This window comes from Helianthus annuus, chromosome 10 (genome assembly GCF_002127325.2).
Source record: "Helianthus annuus cultivar XRQ/B chromosome 10, HanXRQr2.0-SUNRISE, whole genome shotgun sequence".
Classification (NCBI taxonomy): Eukaryota; Viridiplantae; Streptophyta; class Magnoliopsida; order Asterales; family Asteraceae; genus Helianthus; species Helianthus annuus.
Genome location: NC_035442.2, coordinates 35,046,112 through 35,067,512, shown reverse-complemented (window position 1 = coordinate 35,067,512; position 21,401 = coordinate 35,046,112). Strand labels below are relative to the sequence as shown.

Genomic DNA, 21,401 nt, shown 5'->3' with positions numbered 1-21,401 from the left:
ATGACCTTGGTAGCTTCCTCGAACCCATTCAGGTTGATACCGACCTTGGAACCGACCGAAGCCGTAGCTAGAAACTCCTCCCTAACTCCGGTATGCCAGTATTAGAACCTCCAAGATCGGTCGATAAATGTGCAGCTGTTTGAGGTGTCTCTGATGATTGTTGAAGTCTCCCATTTACCTCCTGCGGCGAATCCGACCAAGGACCTTCCTTTCCTGCAGAATTAACCCCACTAGCCGATCTAAGATTCATAGCTGGGCGATTAAAGTCTAAGGAGGAATCCCCAGATCCATGGCTGTGATTGAAACTTCTAGTAGGTGGGCCTTGCATGGACCCAGATGATGGTGGACTTCGAACGGCTCTGGGCCTCTTGCCAGCCTAGTAACTAGAGTTGGGCCCTCCTCTGTGGTAGTGTTCGAATTAGAATTACCTCTCTCCTCCAAATGATGTGGACCACATACAGACAAGCCAGCTGCCATTTTATCATTCCCCACGTTATCATTTAATTCCTCCTGAGATGGATTCTCCCCATGCACCCCATGCACTTCCCACAGTGGATCTCGAACAATCTCACCCACATTAGGCGACCTCTTGGTATCCAACCTTTCCTATTCCGGTGATGTTATGTTTACCGGAATACTTCGAAACTTCGTCCGAGGCCGACACTCCCCTTCCGGTTCGGTCTGTAAAACTACTAAAGGGGTGCTCTCACCTTCCTCGACTTCATCATCCATAAGGTTATCCTCTTCATCATCGCCGCCATTTGAACATCCATCTGAAGCTTCTTCAGGATCTTCACCATCATCATCAAGTGGTTTTTCACCATCCAGGTCTGGCTTCCAAGCTGTGATGTCCTCAGTGACCCAGATGACATAACTCCTATCCTCCCACTTCATTACCACCGACTCTTCGATCCGTTTCCCATGAGGAACCAGGACCAGGACCGAGCTCTCCGAATTATCCGAGTCTAACAAGGAAAAAGATGATCCTTGAACCACCATTCCAAAAGAGTAAATTACAAAAGTCGTCCTTTATGTATGTCACTTATTGCAAACTGTGTCCTTTGTCTTCAATAATTACAGATAACGTACTCGATGTTTGCAAACCCTTGCAAGTTATGTCCTTTAGCCCTAACTCAGTTAATTTTTGGGGTTAAATCTGACCAAATGGACCCCACATAAGGGTATTTTGTGGTTAAATCTGAATAAATGGACCTCACGTGAGAGTAAAACGACCAAAATACCCTCATGTGGGGTCCATTTTGTCAGATTTAACCACAAAAAATTAACTGATTTAGGGCTAAAGGACATAACTTGAAAGGGTTTGCAAACATCGAGTGCGTTTTCTGTGATTATTGAAGACAAAGGACACAGTTTGCAATAAGTGGCATATATATAGGACGATTTTTGTAATTTACTCATTCTAAAAAGACCCCCAATTTGATTGAAGATCAAATTATCCCTGAGCTGAACTGGAATTCCGGCGATCCGGAGATTGACAATACGTTCCATTGGAAGATCTTCTCCTTTCCATACGTGAAACCGCCTGAAGACTCTAGACAAACATTCTGAATAATTGGTCATGATGTTCTTGACAATACCAGGGTCTCCTAGGGTTAATAATACGCTCAATCCTCCAATATATGATAAACCATAATTGTCCAGTCCACCAATGTTCAGGAAATGATTCAAACTGTAGAGCGTGCTGAGATCCTTAACTACACCATGGATTAAACGTCCCATACAATGCAGTGGATATTTCGTACCTTTCCTGTCTACCGAGATAGTCTTCGAACCCAGATTATTAACATGATTGTCCTTTTGAAACAAACTAGCGAAAGATAAGCCCTGCCTGACCATTCCTCCCCCAGATGCGGCACCATTATACTGTGGATTCTTTTGCATAGTTTCCTTCGGCTTCCAAGTTTTTTCACCTATGACCTTAGATGTATAGATGAACTTTTTATGATTCTTGTCGTATTTTGCCAGAGATACCGAAACCTTCGCTTCCAGAATCTTAACGGTATTCATGGCCACTAGGGTTAAATCCACATTCAAGCTGGACTGTCACAACCCCCGATCCCAAATCCCCGGGAACGGGCGGCCGCGAGCCAGTTCGGTGGTATCGCGTTATTTATTCAATTTGGCAGCGAAAATTTTCATCAGGACCGTAGTTAGGAAATATTTAATCAGAGTAAAATACCACATTTTCATTACATTAAACACATGGGTAAAACCCAAGTTTTCAGTACACACAATTTCATAGGAATAAATCCTATTTTTATTTCAGAAAAACATCTATTTCTTTTAGGTAACTTTATTGCCACTTTTCCAAGCCTTCAGTGCTGTCCAGCTGGCTTCTATTTGGCTTTCACATTTTGTTACCTGAAACGCGTTTTAAAAATATTATGTCAGTGGGAAATACTGGTGAGTGAATCCCAGTTTAATCAAGTTTAATTAAAAAGTCGCATTGATCAGTATTGAGGGCGCATCCGCAATTACATTTGTTTCCAAGTTATATCAATTACCACCACACGGTAATGTCGTTCCGACTTATGGTCATGTTACTCCTTTACCAGGTGGTAACAAATTTTGTATACAAAACCCCAAATTTACCGACTGTAATTGTATTCTTACAAATACTCAATAACCGTTATTCGCATGGAAAAGTATTCAAGGTTTTGTAAAAACAGTTAACAAAAAGTGGATCAACTCACATTGCTGTTTTAGGGTTTTCAGTAAGGATTTTCTGGGAATAATCTATATATTACACAAATGCACGTGTTAGTATAATAACCCATTTTAACATTAGTAATACCCTCCCCGAGACGGCATTCCAACGACTACGTCGGGCAGAACCACGACAGCCATTACGGAACCCTAGATCAATCGGGCAGCGTATCTAATACGTATCCATGGGTTATAATACTTACAACGGAGCAGAACCTCGCTATTTAGGGGTATAATACCCGAGTATTATAACTTTCCTACAGAAATTGTGATTCGTGATTGAAATTGTGAACGAACTGAAATGAAATCTGATGCCATCTATTTATACTCGCTGAATTCGACTATCAGGCAGCCCGCGTAAGGTAAGGCGAAGCCTTACGCGGCCCGCGTCAACACCCGGTCAACATGTAGCTTAGCTGGGTCAGCGTATAGGTCCGCCACGATGTCGACACATGTCGGCTCAGGGTGTCTCCGCGTTTAATGATCTCTAGCGGCCCGTGTAAGATTTAAAGTGAGCTTATGCGGCCCGCCTTAACTTAAAATTTCACCGGACTAAGTTTCAGCCTTGATACCGCCCGCGTAAGGTTGAGGTGGGATCCTACACGGCCCGCCTCAACTTATATTTCAGATTTTATATTTTATTTTTAATAGTATAACGTATTTCAGGCTCGGTTTTCACATACGGGTAATAATTAAAGACATATTGGGATATTTTAACATATACCAGAGTGTCGGAAAAATTATAAGGGTGTCGGTTCACGTTAGGGTTGTTATATCCTCCCCACCTTTATTTAGAGCTCGTCCTCGAGGTCTACTGGAACAAGTGTGGATATTTCCGTTGCATTTCTGATTCAAGCTCCCATGTGTACTCAGGTCCTCTTTTGGAGTCCCACTTCACTTTGACCAGAACTAGTCTCTTGTGCTTGAGGTTCTTAACTTTTCTGTCTTCAATCTGTAGAGGCCTCTCTACAAACTTTAGTTGTTCATTTACCTCTATATCCTTAAGAGGTACTACGAGTGATTCATCAGCTTAGCACTTTTTGAGATTAGATACATGAAATACATCATGTATCCCTGCCATTTCCTCTGGCAGTTGTAGCTGATAGGTTACAGGTCCTATTCTTTTAATAATCTCGAAAGGTCCAATATACCTAGGACTTAGCTTTCCTCGTTTGATGAATCTTACCACTCCTTTCCAAGGAGAGACTTTTAACAATACCTTGTCACCTACCTGGAATTCTAACGGCTTACGTATGTTGTCAGCGTAACTCTTTTGTCGATCACGTGCTGCTTTCAGTCGTTCCTTGACTTGAATGATTTTGTCAGTTGTTTCTTGTACTATCTCGGGTCCAGATAGTTGCTTTTCCCCAATTTATGCCCAATAGACTGGGGTTCTGCACTTTCGTCCATAAAGTGCTTCGAATGGTGCAGCATTAATACTTGTGTGATAAATGTTATTATAAGAAAATTCTATTAAAGGTAAGTGATCATCCCAATTACCTCTGAACTCATTTACACAAGCTCTAAGCACGTCCTCCATTGTCTGGATTGTCCTTTCCCTTTGTCCGTCCATTTGAAGATGATAAGCTGTGCTTAGATTTAGCTTGGTTCCCATTGCTTTTTGGAAACTTGACCAAAACTGAGAGGTAAAAAGGCTATCCCTATCAGAAATAATTGATAAAGGTATTCCATGTAATGAAACAGTTTCATTTACATACAATTTGGCTAACTGTTCCATACTGAAAGTTTCCTTCATCGGTAGGAAATGAGCTGACTTGGTTAGCCTATCTACAATCACCCAGATTGTATCATTACCTTTTCTTGTTTTGGGTAACTTGGTAATAAAATCCATTGTTATCAATTCCCATTTCCACACTGGCATTTCTAACCGTTGCAACAATCCTGAGGGTTTCTGGTGTTCAGCTTTAACTTGTGAACAAGTTAAACACTTAGAAACATAAGCTGCTATATCCTTTTTCATTCCTATCCACCAGAAATTTTTCCTTAAATCCTGGTACATCTTATCACTTCCTGGATGCATCGTATATTTAGACTTACGGGCTTCTTCTAATATACAGTGGCGTAGGTTTCCTAATTTAGGTATCCACATTCTCTCTTTATGGAATCTCCAAATTCCATATGTTCCTTGTTCTAATTCTTTAATCATACCTTTTAATTTTTCAGTATCGTCCTTGATTACTGACTTTTGTGTTTTTCTAATTTGGTCATTTAAATCTACTTGTAGATTTAATTTAAGAGAACGTACCCTTTTTGGCTTTTCGTGATACTTTCGACTTAAAGCATCATCCACTATATTGGCTTTCCCGGCATGATACTGGATATCACAATCATAATCACTAAGCATTTCCATCTAGCGTTTTTGTCTCATATTTAACTCTTTTTGCCCGAAAACATATCTTAAGCTCTTATGATCAGTGTATATGGTAAACTTACTACCATAAAGATAATGTCTACAAATCTTAAGGGCAAAAATGATGGCTCCTAATTCTAAATCATGGGTTGAATAATTTTCTTCATGATTCTTAAGTTGTCTGGATGCTTAAGCTATAACTTTTTGACGTTGCATTAATACACATCCATAACCTAACTTAGAAGCGTCATAATAGACTACAAAGTCTTCAATTCCTTCTGGTAACGCTAATATGGGTGTGTGGGTTAGTCTTTGCTTAAGGATTCTAAATGCTTCTTCTTGTTTTGGTCCCCATTCAAACTTAACAGATTTACAGGTTAACTTGGTTAAGGGAATGGCTATTCTAGAAAAATCACGGATAAATCTTCTATAATAACCGGCCAATCCTAAGAAACTTCTAACCTCGGTTGGTGACTCAGGGGTTTTCCATTTGGTATTTGCCTCGATCTTTGTTGGATCCACATGGATTCCTTCATTGTTAACTAAATGTCCAAGAAATTGTACCTGTTCTAACCAAACTCGCACTTTGAAAACTTAGCGTAAAGCTTTTCCTTTCTTAATAAACTTAAAAGTAAGTGTAAGTGCTTTGCATAATCCTCTTTACTTTTAGAGTAAATTAGAATATCATCTATGAAGACAATTATGATTTTATCCAAATATGGCTTACATATTCGGTTCATCATGTCCATAAATGCAGCTGGGGCATTGGTTAAACCAAATGGCATGACACTAAATTCATAATGACCATACCTTGTTCTGAATGCGGTTTTAGGAATATCCTCTTCCTGTACCTTTAATTGATGATATCCTGATCTTAAATCAATTTTAGAGAAAAATCGGGCTCCTTGAAGTTTATCGAACAGATCATCGATCCTCGGTAATGGATACCGATTCTTAATCGTGACCTTGTTCAATTCACGGTTGCACATACGCATTGATCTGTCCTTCTTTTTGACGAACAATATCGGGGCTCCCCATGGTGATGAGCTTGGCTGTACGAATCCTTTCTCCAACAATTTGTCTAATTGTTTCGTCAGTTCCTGCATTTCAGCGGGTGCCAAACGGTAAGGTGCTTTGGAAATAGGGGCTGTCCCTGGTAGCAGATGGATTCTGAATTCAACTTCCCTGTCTGGCGGTAGCCCTGGCAATTCTTCTGGAAAGACATCTGAAAACTGAGACACTACTGGTATGTCTGTTAATTCTTTTCCTTTAGTGTTAGTGATTATAGAAATCAAATACACTATAGATCCTTTTCTTATATAACTTGCAGTTTTCATCACAGAGATGAATTTAGTGGATCTAGATGGCTTATCTCCTCTAATTGTGATCTTTTCACCCCTTGGTGATTTTACTTGAATTGACTTTTTATCACATAAAATACTGGCTTTATTGGCTATTAACCAATCCATTCCTAATACCACATCAAATCCTGCCAGATTCATTGGATAAAGGTTTGCAATAAACTTTTGATTAAAAATTTCTATTCTTGCTCCCTGCAAGATTTCAGAAATCCTAACGGTTTCTCCATTTGCTGTCTCTACTAGACATTCTTGTGGTAGTTTAGTTAATGATTGATTTAGGAGTTTGCAAAACGAAGTATTAATAAAACTTTGGTTTGCACCAGAGTCAAATAATACTTTAGCAAAAATATCATTAACTAAAAACGTACCAGCTATGACGTCTGGAATCATCTTGGCTTCGTCTGCAGTTAGAACAAATGCTCTTGCATTTTTAGTGTTCTTGTTGTCAGCTGGAGCCAATTTCGGACATTTGGCTTGATGTGACCTTTTTCTCCACAGTTGAAGCACAATCCATTTGTTGGTTTCCTTCTGCAGGTTTCCTCCTTATGTCCCGGTGTTTTGCAGAAATTGCAGTAAGTAGAGCATCTTCCTAAATGCTTCTTTCTGCAGGCTTTGTAGTATGGCGCAGAGGTAGAACCTACATTCCTACGGTTGGAATTCCTAGAACGGAATTCTTAAGTAAGCCTTTGGGATAGGTTTCTCCTCTGGTCTTCTTCTCTAGTTCGCACTAGCTCATCAGTCAAGGTATTGGCTAGTTCTACAGCTTCTTCTATGGTTTGGGGTCTAGCTGCCTTGACTACATGTCTAATCTCTCCAATTAATCCCCAGATATAACGGGAGATTAACACTGGTTCAGGTGATTCAAGGGTTGGTACTATTCTAGCATATTCAAAGAATGTAGTAGTGTACCCCTTACTATCTACCCCGGTCATTCTAAGATTCAAAAACTTGTTTGCTATCTGTTCCTTTTCATTGGGAGGGCAAAACTTCCTTTCTACCATACATTTGAACTCATCCCATTCCATGTTATATATCCTATTACTTCCTCTTGACTAGAGGATAGTGTTCCACCATTCTAGAGCTGCATTCTTAAATAAATTAGAAGCAAACATTATCCTATCTTCTTTAGCACACTTGCTTATTTTCAGAACAGCTTCAGTTTTCTCAATCCAGCGTAGAGCTGCAATGGGTCCTTCATTGCCCGAGAATTCTATTGGTTTACAGGACCAGAATTCTTTGTAAGAACAACTATATGGCATGGTTCTTCTTCTTTTGGGAATGGGCGCTTGAAGTACGGGTCCATTGTTCACGCTGTTTTCAGGTTCAGTTGGTCGCTTACTGCTATGCTTACTTTTATTATTCGCTTCTTGAACTGTTTGAATAATAAATGGCATTGCATCTATAATTCCTTGTGCCACTATCTGTTGAACGGCACTATTATCCATTTGATTTCCATTGTTGTTCGGATTCTCATTATTCAGATTATCATTATTTGAGTGGTTGTCATTCTGAATATTATCATTCTGGTTCTCTTGATTCACTTCGTTGTCCATCTGAATTTTAAACATTTACCAAATATTAATATTACAAATAATATTTGAATATAGCCAATCACATGACACGCACTTTTGGTCAAAAGCGTCGAGCGTTGCGACTTTTACTCTATTCATATATTATGCATCTATTACACACCAGTATTGAAATTAAAATTACAATACCGACTGAAATGTAAAGCTATAATACTAGTAATATGCATCCATAGTTTTTTTTCTAACACGTACACACCTATATTATTATTATATTATATTATATTGTTATTACTACCGTTCCCACCATCACATTCATGGATATGGATTCATCCAAAAATCCATATTGCGTTCGTCGTATTTCCATACGAGACGCTCTCCCACCTGTCGCATTCTCTCACTGCTTTCTAAAATTTCCTCACCAAAAGTCCTAAGTTCTTGTACATTTTCTGCAATCATTGGGGGTGCAGGTTCTAGGACTGGGTTTGGAATCTGGGTGCGGGTTCCTGGTATGGAGGTATAGGGGCCTGGTATGGGTAGGGATTTTCTAAGATCTCCCTAATGTATGCATCACTAACGTTATAGGGATCTTGAGGATCTAACCCTGGGTAGGCTCCTAAGTTGGGTATTGGCACATTTTCTTGTATCGGGTAACGTTGCACATAGTCCCTAACATCGTCCCACCAGGGGTCGTAATCGTTTGGGTCTAGGGGATTTGGTGCAGGTACCCTAGGTATCTCCTCCGGGTTGAAATCATGCATTTCTACTTGATTTCCAAGGTTTTCTATTTCCATGGGTTGATCAGGAATTGGTGGTTGTGGTTGGGGTGCTAGCATTTGCTCCAGGTTTGGGTCAGCTGCAGTGGTTGCTAAAATGTGGATATTGGCTATACCCCTATTAAGCATATCCTGAGCATATGCATCGGTTTCTCTTTTAGCTGCGGCTAACACTCGCTGTTCCTGCAACTTTTTTATACGCTTTCTACGCTCATGTGCTCCCCTACTGAACCATCCCCTCTTTTTCTAAGGAAATGGCTCTTCAGATTGAGCCTTAAACACAAAGATTCCTTCTTCCGTATCAGCAGAGTACCCTGAGAGGGCAGGCTGAGAAGAGGAGGTGCCTTCGCTCCTAGGCGAACCAGACAATTGACGATACACGTCAGATGGTCTTTGGTCGCTCATACTGTAAACTAACAGATAGTCAGATAACACATAACAAGAAAATACATTTATGCACATATTTTCATTATTTATTTCCTAACACTTCGAATTTTGATGTCAGCATAACACTTATGTGGCTGAATCAGTGGCATAGCTCTGATACCACCTTCGGTCACAACCCCCGATCCCAAATCCCCGGGAACGGGCGGCCGCGAGCCAGTTTGGTGGTATCGCGTTATTTCATCAGGACCGTAGTTAGGAAATATTTAATCAGAGTAAAATACCACATTTTCATTACATTAAACACATGGGTAAAACCCAAGTTTTCAGTACACACAATTTCATAGGAATAAATCCTATTTTTATTTCAGAAAAACATCTATTTCTTTTAGGTAACTTTATTGCCACTTTTCCAAGCCTTCAGTGCTGTCCAGCTGGCTTCTATTTGGCTTTCACATTTTGTTACCTGAAACGCGTTTTAAAAATATTTTGTCAGTGGGAAATACTGGTGAGTGAATCCCAGTTTAATCAAGTTTAATTAAAAAGTCGCATTGAACAGTATTGAGGGCGCATCCGCAATTACATTTGTTTCCAAGTTATATCAATTACCACCACACGGTAATGTCGTTCCGACTTATGGTCATGTTACTCCTTTACCAGGTGGTAACAAATTTTGTATACAAAACCCCAAATTTACTGACTGTAATTGTATTCTTACAAATACTCAATAACCGTTATTCGCATGGAAAAGTATTCAAGGTTTTGTAAAAACAGTTAACAAAAAGTGGATCAACTCACATTGCTGTTTTAGGGTTTTCAGTAAGGATTTCCTGGGAATAATCTATAAATTACACAAATGCATGTGTTAGTATAATAACCCATTTTAACATTAGTAATACCCTCCCCGAGACGGCATTCCAACGACTACGTCGGGCAGAACCACGACAGCCATTACGGAACCCTAGATCAATCGGGCAGCGTATCTAATACGTATCCATGGGTTATAATACTTACAACGGAGCAGAACCTCGCTATTTAGGGGTATAATACCCGAGTATTGTAACTTTCCTACAGAAATTGTGATTCGAGATTGAAATTGTGAGCGAACTGAAATTAAATCCGATGCCATCTATTTATATTTGAAGTTTGAAAAAAAAAATTGAAGATGGTACACGAAGTTTGAAAAAAAAAATTGTATGTACCGATAGGTAATATATTTTAAGGATTCGAATAAAGCCTTAGAAGGATTTAAATAAATTGTATGTACCGATAGGTAATATATTTTAAGGATTCGAATAAAGCCTTAGAAGGATTTAAATAAATGATTCACGAATTGAAGATGGTTTTCCCGGATATAAGTAAGTGATTCCCATGATGACTCGAGGCTAGTATGTGGATTGCGCACCTGGCCAGTGCGCAAGAAGCATAGGAAGCTCGAGAAAACATGAGAATTATCCCACTTATGCCTGGTCAAACTAGTGAAAGTAGGGTCCAACGATTCTTAAAGGATTGGACCAAATATAAGAAAGAAAGACAAAAATGAAAAGTTTAAGAATGAGATGGAATGTGATTCAGACTTAAGAAAGAAGGGTAGGTACACCACTAGAAATAGAACGCAGAATGTCGCGATGAGACGCGATGCATGAAATAGAATATGGAATGAAGTATTGGGACGCAACACCTGAAGTTTAATGTAAAAGACTGATGCTAAAACATATCATAAGAAATAAAATGGTAAATGATACGATGAAAGAATGAAAGATATGAATGCAATGCGCCAATGCTTGAATCCGCGAGACGGATTCAAGGAAAGAAAGGCATGAATGCAATGTTTGAATCCGCGAGACAGATTCAAAGAACAAAAGATATGAATGCAATGCTTGAATCCGCGAGACGGTTTCAAGGAAAGAAAGGCATGAATGAAATGTTTGAATCTGCCAGACGGATTCAAAGAATGAAAAATGTGAATGCAATATTTGAACCCGCAAGACGGATTCAAAACATAGAAGGTACGAAAGGTATGAATAATGTGTTCGAATCCGCGAAACGGAATTAAGATATAAAGATAAAACTAATCTACATAAGAAGAAGTCGATAGTTTGACCATGTTTGAGTCAAACAAGTCATATAAGTAAATGTAAAGCAAATGAACAAAAGAATGATAGGAATGAAAATATCCGAACGTGTAAGTAATTACGGACCAAACAAGTAAATATTCCTTAAGTGATATGATTCAAAATATGTTTAAACTTTCATAAACATATGAATATATTTATGCAAATGCGTTGCATGCAAAAATGGTCGAAGGGATAAATGGGTCATACGGGCCAGATGGCGATCGCCATTTGAACTCGGTAGTAAATGTTTTGATATGTTAAGTTTTGTACTCATAGGTGAGCTCGACGAATGGACACGCAATGCCACCAAACGGGAAGGAATGATCATCGTAAGATAAAGATAACGAACCAACGGAATCTACTTCCGTCAGGTATGTGCAAAAAGGGTTGTAACTTTAATAGGAGGTTATGACTCGACTAGAGATGGGTGTGGCATAAACGCATAAGCTAACCTCTTCTATGGATATGAAAGTAATTAGTAGGAACATTAGTGATGGAATGTTGTGGTTCGCACAAGGTGAACGAAATAAAATAATAAATACCTAAAGGCAATGACGACCCCGAAACGAATTTTGGTAATATGTGTATTTACACGGTTTAAAATTACCATGTGCCAACAAAAGTACTCAGAAAGAATGCCAATCACAGAATACCAAAGTAAACTCACGATAGGTACCCCTGTGGCTAACGTTAGGATGAAATAACTTGTATGGTACATGTGTGAGATGGAAATTATTTGATTCACTATGATTGGTAAATGTATGAAAGTCTGATGCTTTATTAAGAAGGCAAGAACAAGACCTATACGAATGGCTATGCATGAATATTACCTCTCTAACGAGTTACAAGTGTTTTCGTGTTACAGTAAGCATTTTGAATGAACTAATTTAAAAGTAAGGAAAGAATTGGTCTAATAGGAACAAGAAAGGTTTCGGGGACGAAACCTTCTTTAAGTGGGGTAGACTTGTAACGCCCCAAAACTCGAATGCTCACATTCGTCATATGAGTAACGCCCTAAAACCTTGAATGTTTATATTTGTCATATGTTCCAAATGATAAAACATGAAATAAAATGACTAGGCTATTTAGCCTAGTTAAATTATTTAGTCAAAACAAGTAATGAATGAGTTTGGTGGCAATTGTGAGGATGTGACAAAATAGAGGGGCTAAACTTGGAAAAATTGAGTTTAAGTTTTACATAATCTAGAAAACTCAGTATTGTGTGTGTATGTTGGAGGTGTATGTCGACACCCACAAAGGAAAAAGAAGAAACCCTCAAATTCAGCCCCTTTAAGTCTAAATTGAAGATGGATTCAAGTTGAGATTGATGCATGAACCCGATTTCTTGATGATCTAGTACTCACAATCATGTGGTAAGTTAAATTTTGTGTTCTAGTGATTGTTGATGAAAAGGGGTTAGAATGAATCCGTGAATTGGATTGAAATTGGAATGAATACTTGTTAATACTATTGTGTTTAAGTTGATTTATGGTAGAATTTTGAGTTATCTTGATGATTTAGGATGAAACCCATGTGCATGAGTATGAAGATGATTATGATGAATATGTAGATGTGAAATTGTATTGTGTTGATGCATAAGATGTTATATGATAAACAAGATGTAGAATTAATGACAATATGATTTCATTTGAATGTAATGGTTCATGAGATGAATTTGGGAAGAACATGCTTAAACCACTTGTACACTATGCTTGGAAAGTAGTTCGCACACCAAGTGTTTGATGAAATGCCTAGTATAGGTTAGTATGTGTTATCACTTGTATGGAATACTAATTAAATAGTAATGAAGGTGATCATGTATTATAAGTATGAAAAGTGCTTAGTTATGATGTTGTGTACAAAATGATATGCTACGTGTATCGAGTAACAAAGCTGATTAGAATTAAAATTTGTTGCGCAACAATTTTGCAAAAAAATCATATAAAATCATAGGAAGGACCTGTGAGGTCGAGCCTTATATGCTCAAAAAGCTATTTAAACATACTACGTTTTGTGTTTGAACATGTTTGATGAATTCGGATGTTAAACAGGCCAAAACAGTGCCCAAAGTCGGCAATACTGTTTTGACAGCAAGCTGTTTGGAAGCATTTCAGCTTCTGTGCTGATTTTGTAAAAATCATATAAAATCATAGAAACGTCTGATTGTTACGATCTTTATATGCTTAGAAAGGTCTCTGAGTGTAGATCATTTCATATTTGAACATGAAGAACTGAATCAGAAGATAAATGGGTTAAAATGTGTCGTGAACAGCTGCTGCGCAGAAAGTTGCTGCACATTTTTAGTATAAATATTACGTAAAATTAGTTGTATTGTTATGCACACTTGTATGAATCATGAACTACTGATTTTAATAAATTATTAGTAAGTTATTTGATTGTTTTAAGTGTCTAAAACACTTACCAACTAGTTTATGCATATAATTGCACCAACGGGTCGAAACGGGTTGTTGATAGAAAATAGTAGAATGGATGTGTAAAAACCAAGGTGTTAAGAAATGGTATGAAATGTTTAACGTATGAAACAAGTTGCCTAACTTAGAAAATGTTATCATTCTAAGTATGGAATTTTGAAAGAATAATGAACATGATGTAAATACATAATTGTGCATGCTAGAAGCTCATGTATGACTTTTGTGATGATGGAATGATAAATTGTTAGATTGATTAGCATTGTAGTATTATGATACATGTTGAACTCGTTAAGCGATTGACACGTGAATAGAAGTGTGATTAGTGATGCGTATGATTATGTATACTAACTATTGAATGGATGTAATGGAATGAGATAATAGGAACGTGTCAAGGAGAGCTCAAGCATAGGAGGATAACGGGTCAAGATAAGGCAAGGTGACAAATACACTTATTGGAGTACTCAACGTAAGTGATTCCGATTTCACTTCTTAGCTTGTTTAAATAAGGTAGTGTTCTAGATAATTGGGTATGTTACGAACTCAATATGGATTTGGTTGAATGAAAACGATGGTTCTCGCTAAGTAGATCGAATGGGTCAAATAAGGTCTTATTGTCATAACATAATGAAGTATAAGTAAGTTCCGAACCTCTTTTCAGTATTTAGAAAGATTTGTTAATTTTGTCATATGTTGCGAATAGTGAGATATGTAAGAACGTAAGATCAAATGAAGTTCTAAGTTTAGTTTTGTGGTGATGGGTCAAAAATGTTAACTAAGTCGGAAAGTGTGTAATAAAGATCAAACGGGTCAAAACTAGGAAACGGGGTAAGGTGAGGTTTCGGCCATTAAGGTATGGGGAAAGTATTGGTATGATTTGGGACCTTGAAAGGATGTTACCATACGTTTGGAACGTTCGTGGTGCAAGTATAATCGATCCCGATAGCCAAAAAGTAGAAATTAGCGTCTGGGATGCAGAAGGGGCGTCGCCGACGTCCCAAAGTACCGTCAGCGACGGTGCTTGGGTGGTTCTCTGCTTACGACGTCCTAATTTCCTGTCTACGGACTTCTTTCCTGACGGACAAAATTAGTGGGCGTCGCCGACGGCCTGGTGAGGCGTCGGCGACGGTGCCTCCGTTTCCTGCTTTCTGTTTTCGCCATGTAGCGCTCTCGGTTGAACTCATTTCCGTTCGGGTGCTCCGTAAGCCTTGTTAGGCATAAGAAAGCACTAACCTTATTAAAATAGATAGCTATGCACTCAAGTTCATGTAAAAGTGCGGATCTTGTAAATAATTAAATGGTGAAAGGAAATGTGTTAGAACAGTTTATATGGATAAAATGATAAAACTTGTTCATAAGAATGCTTACTTGTGAATTATTACGTATGTTTATAATACAATAGTAGGAGGTGGTTAAGGGAATATGACTTAATTGCACGTGTTATATGTATTTTGGCATACAAGAACATGTACGATACACATAGGTATGAATACATGATTGTAAGTATATTTGAATATATGTAGGGATGTAAACGTGTATGGTTGTAAGTATGTACGTGTGTATGTACGTGCGAATTCATAATTTAGATGTATTGAGAATTAACGTTACTAACGACACACTTGAGTTTAGAATATAATGCAGGAATGAGAATGACGGATCCTTATGAAGTTGAAGCTGAACTCGGAACGAGAGATTTCAAGAGAATAGTCGAATGCTATACGGAAGTTAATTGTGTGAGACTAGTGTCGTATGAGGTTGTCAATGTCTAATGATTTAGTTGTATGTGATATTCACAGGTACCACATGGATTCCTTCTTCTACTAACGAAGCTGAGCGGACGTAGATCGAGTCAAGAGCAAGGGTTGTACGGAAAGAACGGTCAAATAGTTCGAAATATGTATTGCTTTGAAGCGTCAATACAATGTGAATATTGTAAAACCCTTCCAGTAAATGTTTAATAAATTGCATCTGAACTTTTATGTTAGAAATATGTTTATTAAAGAAAGAAATTTTAAGGCTCGTATTTCCGCTGCGTCGATTTAAAAATATTACGTGTTAGGGTCTTACAAGTTGGTATCAGATCCATGGTTTGAGGGAAATCAAGTACGAGGAGGTAAGTACTTGAACTCAAACCCGTGTGCTCTGTGGATAGTGACCGTACAATCCGAGACTCGATCAAGACAGAAAGGTAAAACTTGATACAAGTAAGTATATGTGTAATGATACTAATAATGTTGGATGTATTAAGGTGAACATGCATGGACAACGAGGATGTTACACAGTTGCGGACTAGCAAGGAAGTGAAGGCAAGTAATAAAGCATGCATTGAATCTCAGGTACACGAAGTTTGAAAAAAAAAAATTGTATGTACCGATAGGTAATATATTTTAAGGATTCGAATAAAGCCTTAGAAGGATTTAAATAAATGATTCACGAATTGAAGATGGTTTTCCCGGATATAAGTAAGTGATTCCCATGATGACTCGAGGCTAGTATGTGGATTGCGCACCTGGCCAGTGCGCAAGAAGCATAGGAAGCTCGAGAAAACATGAGAATTATCCCACTTATGCCTGGTCAAACTAGTGAAAGTAGGGTCCAACGATTCTTAAAGGATTGGACCAAATGTAAGAAAGAAAGACAAAAATGAAAAGTTTAAGAATGAGATGGAATGTGATTCAGACTTAAGAAAGAAGGGTAGGTACACCACTAGAAATAGAACGCAGAATGTCGCGATGAGACGCGATGCATGAAATAGAATATGGAATGAAGTATTGGGACGCAACACCTGAAGTTTAATGTAAAAGACTGATGCTAAAACATATCATAAGAAATAAAATGGTAAATGATACGATGAAAGAATGAAAGATATGAATGCAATGCGCCAATGCTTGAATCCGCGAGACGGATTCAAGGAAAGAAAGGCATGAATGCAATGTTTGAATCCGCGAGACAGATTCAAAGAACAAAAGATATGAATGCAATGCTTGAATCCGCGAGACGGTTTCAAGGAAAGAAAGGCATGAATGAAATGTTTGAATCTGCCAGACGGATTCAAAGAATGAAAAATGTGAATGCAATATTTGAACCCGCAAGACGGATTCAAAACATAGAAGGTACGAAAGGTATGAATAATGTGTTCGAATCCGCGAAACGGAATTAAGATATAAAGATAAAACTAATCTACATAAGAAGAAGTCGATAGTTTGACCATGTTTGAGTCAAACAAGTCATATAAGTAAATGTAAAGCAAATGAACAAAAGAATGATAGGAATGAAAATATCCGAACGTGTAAGTAATTACGGACCAAACAAGTAAATATTCCTTAAGTGATATGATTCAAAATATGTTTAAACTTTCATAAACATATGAATATATTTATGCAAATGCGTTGCATGCAAAAATGGTCGAAGGGATAAATGGGTCATACGGGCCAGATGGCGATCGCCATTTGAACTCGGTAGTAAATGTTTTGATATGTTAAGTTTTGTACTCATAGGTGAGCTCGACGAATGGACACGCAATGCCACCAAACGGGAAGGAATGATCATCGTAAGATAAAGATAACGAACCAACGGAATCTACTTCCGTCAGGTATGTGCAAAAAGGGTTGTAACTTTAATAGGAGGTTATGACTCGACTAGAGATGGGTGTGGCATAAACGCATAAGCTAACCTCTTCTATGGATATGAAAGTAATTAGTAGGAACATTAGTGATGGAATGTTGTGGTTCGCACAAGGTGAACGAAATAAAATAATAAATACCTAAAGGCAATGACGACCCCGAAATGAATTTTGGTAATATGTGTATTTACACGGTTTAAAATTACCATGTGCCAACAAAAGTACTCAGAAAGAATGCCAATCACAGAATACCAAAGTAAACTCACGATAGGTACCCCTGTGGCTAACGTTAGGATGAAATAACTTGTATGGTACATGTGTGAGATGGAAATTATTTGATTCACTATGATTGGTAAATGTATGAAAGTCTGATGCTTTATTAAGAAGGCAAGAACAAGACCTATACGAATGGCTATGCATGAATATTACCTCTCTAACGAGTTACAAGTGTTTTCGTGTTACAGTAAGCATTTTGAATGAACTAATTTAAAAGTAAGGAAAGAATTGGTCTAATAGGAACAAGAAAGGTTTCAGGGACGAAACCTTCTTTAAGTGGGGTAGACTTGTAACGCCCCAAAACTCGAATGCTCACATTCGTCATATGAGTAACGCCCTAAAACCTTGAATGTTTATATTTGTCATATGTTCCAAATGATAAAACATGAAATAAAATGACTAGGCTATTTAGCCTAGTTAAATTATTTAGTCAAAACAAGTAATGAATGAGTTTGGTGGCAATTGTGAGGATGTGACAAAATAGAGGGGCTAAACTTGGAAAAATTGAGTTTAAGTTTTACATAATCTAGAAAACTCAGTATTGTGTGTGTATGTTGGAGGTGTATGTCGACACCCACAAAGGAAAAAGAAGAAACCCTCAAATTCAGCCCCTTTAAGTCTAAATTGAAGATGGATTCAAGTTGAGATTGATGCATGAACCCGATTTCTTGATGATCTAGTACTCACAATCATGTGGTAAGTTAAATTTTGTGTTCTAGTGATTGTTGATGAAAAGGGGTTAGAATGAATCCGTGAATTGGATTGAAATTGGAATGAATACTTGTTAATACTATTGTGTTTAAGTTGATTTATGGTAGAATTTTGAGTTATCTTGATGATTTAGGATGAAACCCATGTGCATGAGTATGAAGATGATTATGATGAATATGTAGATGTGAAATTGTATTGTGTTGATGCATAAGATGTTATATGATAAACAAGATGTAGAATTAATGACAATATGATTTCATTTGAATGTAATGGTTCATGAGATGAATTTGGGAAGAACATGCTTAAACCACTTGTACACTATGCTTGGAAAGTAGTTCGCACACCAAGTGTTTGATGAAATGCCTAGTATAGGTTAGTATGTGTTATCACTTGTATGGAATACTAATTAAATAGTAATGAAGGTGATCATGTATTATAAGTATGAAAAGTGCTTAGTTATGATGTTGTGTACAAAATGATATGCTACGTGTATCGAGTAACAAAGCTGATTAGAATTAAAATTTGTTGCGCAACAATTTTGCAAAAAAATCATATAAAATCATAGGAAGGACCTGTGAGGTCGAGCCTTATATGCTCAAAAAGCTATTTAAACATACTACGTTTTGTGTTTGAACATGTTTGATGAATTCGGATGTTAAACAGGCCAAAACAGTGCCCAAAGTCGGCAATACTGTTTTGACAGCAAGCTGTTTGGAAGCATTTCAGCTTCTGTGCTGATTTTGTAAAAATCATATAAAATCATAGAAACGTCTGATTGTTACGATCTTTATATGCTTAGAAAGGTCTCTGAGTGTAGATCATTTCATATTTGAACATGAAGAACTGAATCAGAAGATAAATGGGTTAAAATGTGTCGTGAACAGCTGCTGCGCAGAAAGTTGCTGCACATTTTTAGTATAAATATTACGTAAAATTAGTTGTATTGTTATGCACACTTGTATGAATCATGAACTACTGATTTTAATAAATTATTAGTAAGTTATTTGATTGTTTTAAGTGTCTAAAACACTTACCAACTAGTTTATGCATATAATTGCACCAACGGGTCGAAACGGGTTGTTGATAGAAAATAGTAGAATGGATGTGTAAAAACCAAGGTGTTAAGAAATGGTATGAAATGTTTAACGTATGAAACAAGTTGCCTAACTTAGAAAATGTTATCATTCTAAGTATGGAATTTTGAAAGAATAATGAACATGATGTAAATACATAATTGTGCATGCTAGAAGCTCATGTATGACTTTTGTGATGATGGAATGATAAATTGTTAGATTGATTAGCATTGTAGTATTATGATACATGTTGAACTCGTTAAGCGATTGACACGTGAATAGAAGTGTGATTAGTGATGCGTATGATTATGTATACTAACTATTGAATGGATGTAATGGAATGAGATAATAGGAACGTGTCAAGGAGAGCTCAAGCATAGGAGGATAACGGGTCAAGATAAGGCAAGGTGACAAATACACTTATTGGAGTACTCAACGTAAGTGATTCCGATTTCACTTCTTAGCTTGTTTAAATAAGGTAGTGTTCTAGATAATTGGGTATGTTACGAACTCAATATGGATTTGGTTGAATGAAAATGATGGTTCTCGCTAAGTAGATCGAATGGGTCAAATAAGGTCTTATTGTCATAACATAATGAAGTATAAGTAAGTTCCGAACCTCTTTTCAGTATTTAGAAAGATTTGTTAATTTTGTCATATGTTGCGAATAGTGAGATATGTAAGAACGTAAGATCAAATGAAGTTCTAAGTTTAGTTTTGTGGTGATGGGTCAAAAATGTTAACTAAGTCGGAAAGTGTGTAATAAAGATCAAACGGGTCAAAACTAGGAAACGGGGTAAGGTGAGGTTTCGGCCATTAAGGTATGGGGAAAGTATTGGTATGATTTGGGACCTTGAAAGGATGTTACCATACGTTTGGAACGTTCGTGGTGCAAGTATAATCGATCCCGATAGCCAAAAAGTAGAAATTAGCGTCTGGGATGCAGAAGGGGCGTCGCCGACGTCCCAAAGGACCGTCAGCGACGGTGCTTGGGTGGTTCTGTGCTTACGACGTCCTAATTTCCTGTCTACGGACTTCTTTCCCGACGGACAAAATTAGTGGGCGTCGCCGACGGCCTGGTGAGGCGTCGGCGACGGTGCCTCCGTTTCCTGCTTTCTGTTTTCGCCATGTAGCGCTCTCGGTTGAACTCATTTCCGTCCGGGTGCTCCGTAAGCCTTGTTAGGCATAAGAAAGCACTAACCTTATTAAAATAGATAGCTATGCACTCAAGTTCATGTAAAAGTAAGGATCTTGTAAATAATTAAATGGTGAAAGGAAATGTGTTAGAACAGTTTATATGGATAAAATGATAAAACTTGTTCATAAGAATGCTTACTTGTGAATTATTACGTATGTTTATAATACAATAGTAGGAGGTGGTTAAGGGAATATGACTTAATTGCACGTGTTATATGTATTTTGGCATACAAGAACATGTACGATACACATAGGTATGAATACATGATTGTAAGTATATTTGAATATATGTAGGGATGTAAACGTGTACGGTTGTAAGTATGTACGTGTGTATGTACGTGCGAATTCATAATTTAGATGTATTGAGAATTAACGTTACTAACGACACACTTGAGTTTAGAATATAATGCAGGAATGAGAATGACGGATCCTTATGAAGTTGAAGCTGAACTCGGAACGAGAGATTTCAAGAGAATAGTCGAATGCTATACGGAAGTTAATTGTGTGAGACTAGTGTCGTATGAGGTTGTCAATGTCTAATGATTTAGTTGTATGTGATATTCACAGGTACCACATGGATTCCTTCTTCTACTAACGAAGCTGAGCGGACGTAGATCGAGTCAAGAGCAAGGGTTGTACGGAAAGAACGGTCAAATAGTTCGAAATATGTATTGCTTTGAAGCGTCAATACAATGTGAATATTGTAAAACCCTTCCAGTAAATGTTTAATAAATTGCATCTGAACTTTTATGTTAGAAATATGTTTATTAAAGAAAGAAATTTTAAGGCTCGTATTTCCGCTGCGTCGATTTAAAAATATTACGTGTTAGG

The 21,401-nt window shown here is 37.6% G+C and overlaps 2 long non-coding RNA genes across 2 annotated transcripts; both read left to right on the top strand.

The window, feature by feature from the left end:
* The first annotated feature begins 12,322 nt into the window (after nt 1–12,322).
* LOC110884507 lies at nt 12,323–15,664 on the top strand. Its single transcript, XR_002561224.2, has 3 exons — nt 12,323–12,635; nt 14,076–14,160; nt 15,488–15,664. It is a non-coding gene; the product is annotated as an uncharacterized LOC110884507 (long non-coding RNA).
* Nucleotides 15,665–17,972: 2,308 nt separating this feature from the next.
* Nucleotides 17,973–21,314, top strand: LOC110884506. Its single transcript, XR_002561223.2, has 3 exons — nt 17,973–18,285; nt 19,726–19,810; nt 21,138–21,314. It is a non-coding gene; the product is annotated as an uncharacterized LOC110884506 (long non-coding RNA).
* The last annotated feature ends 87 nt before the right edge of the window (nt 21,315–21,401 follow it).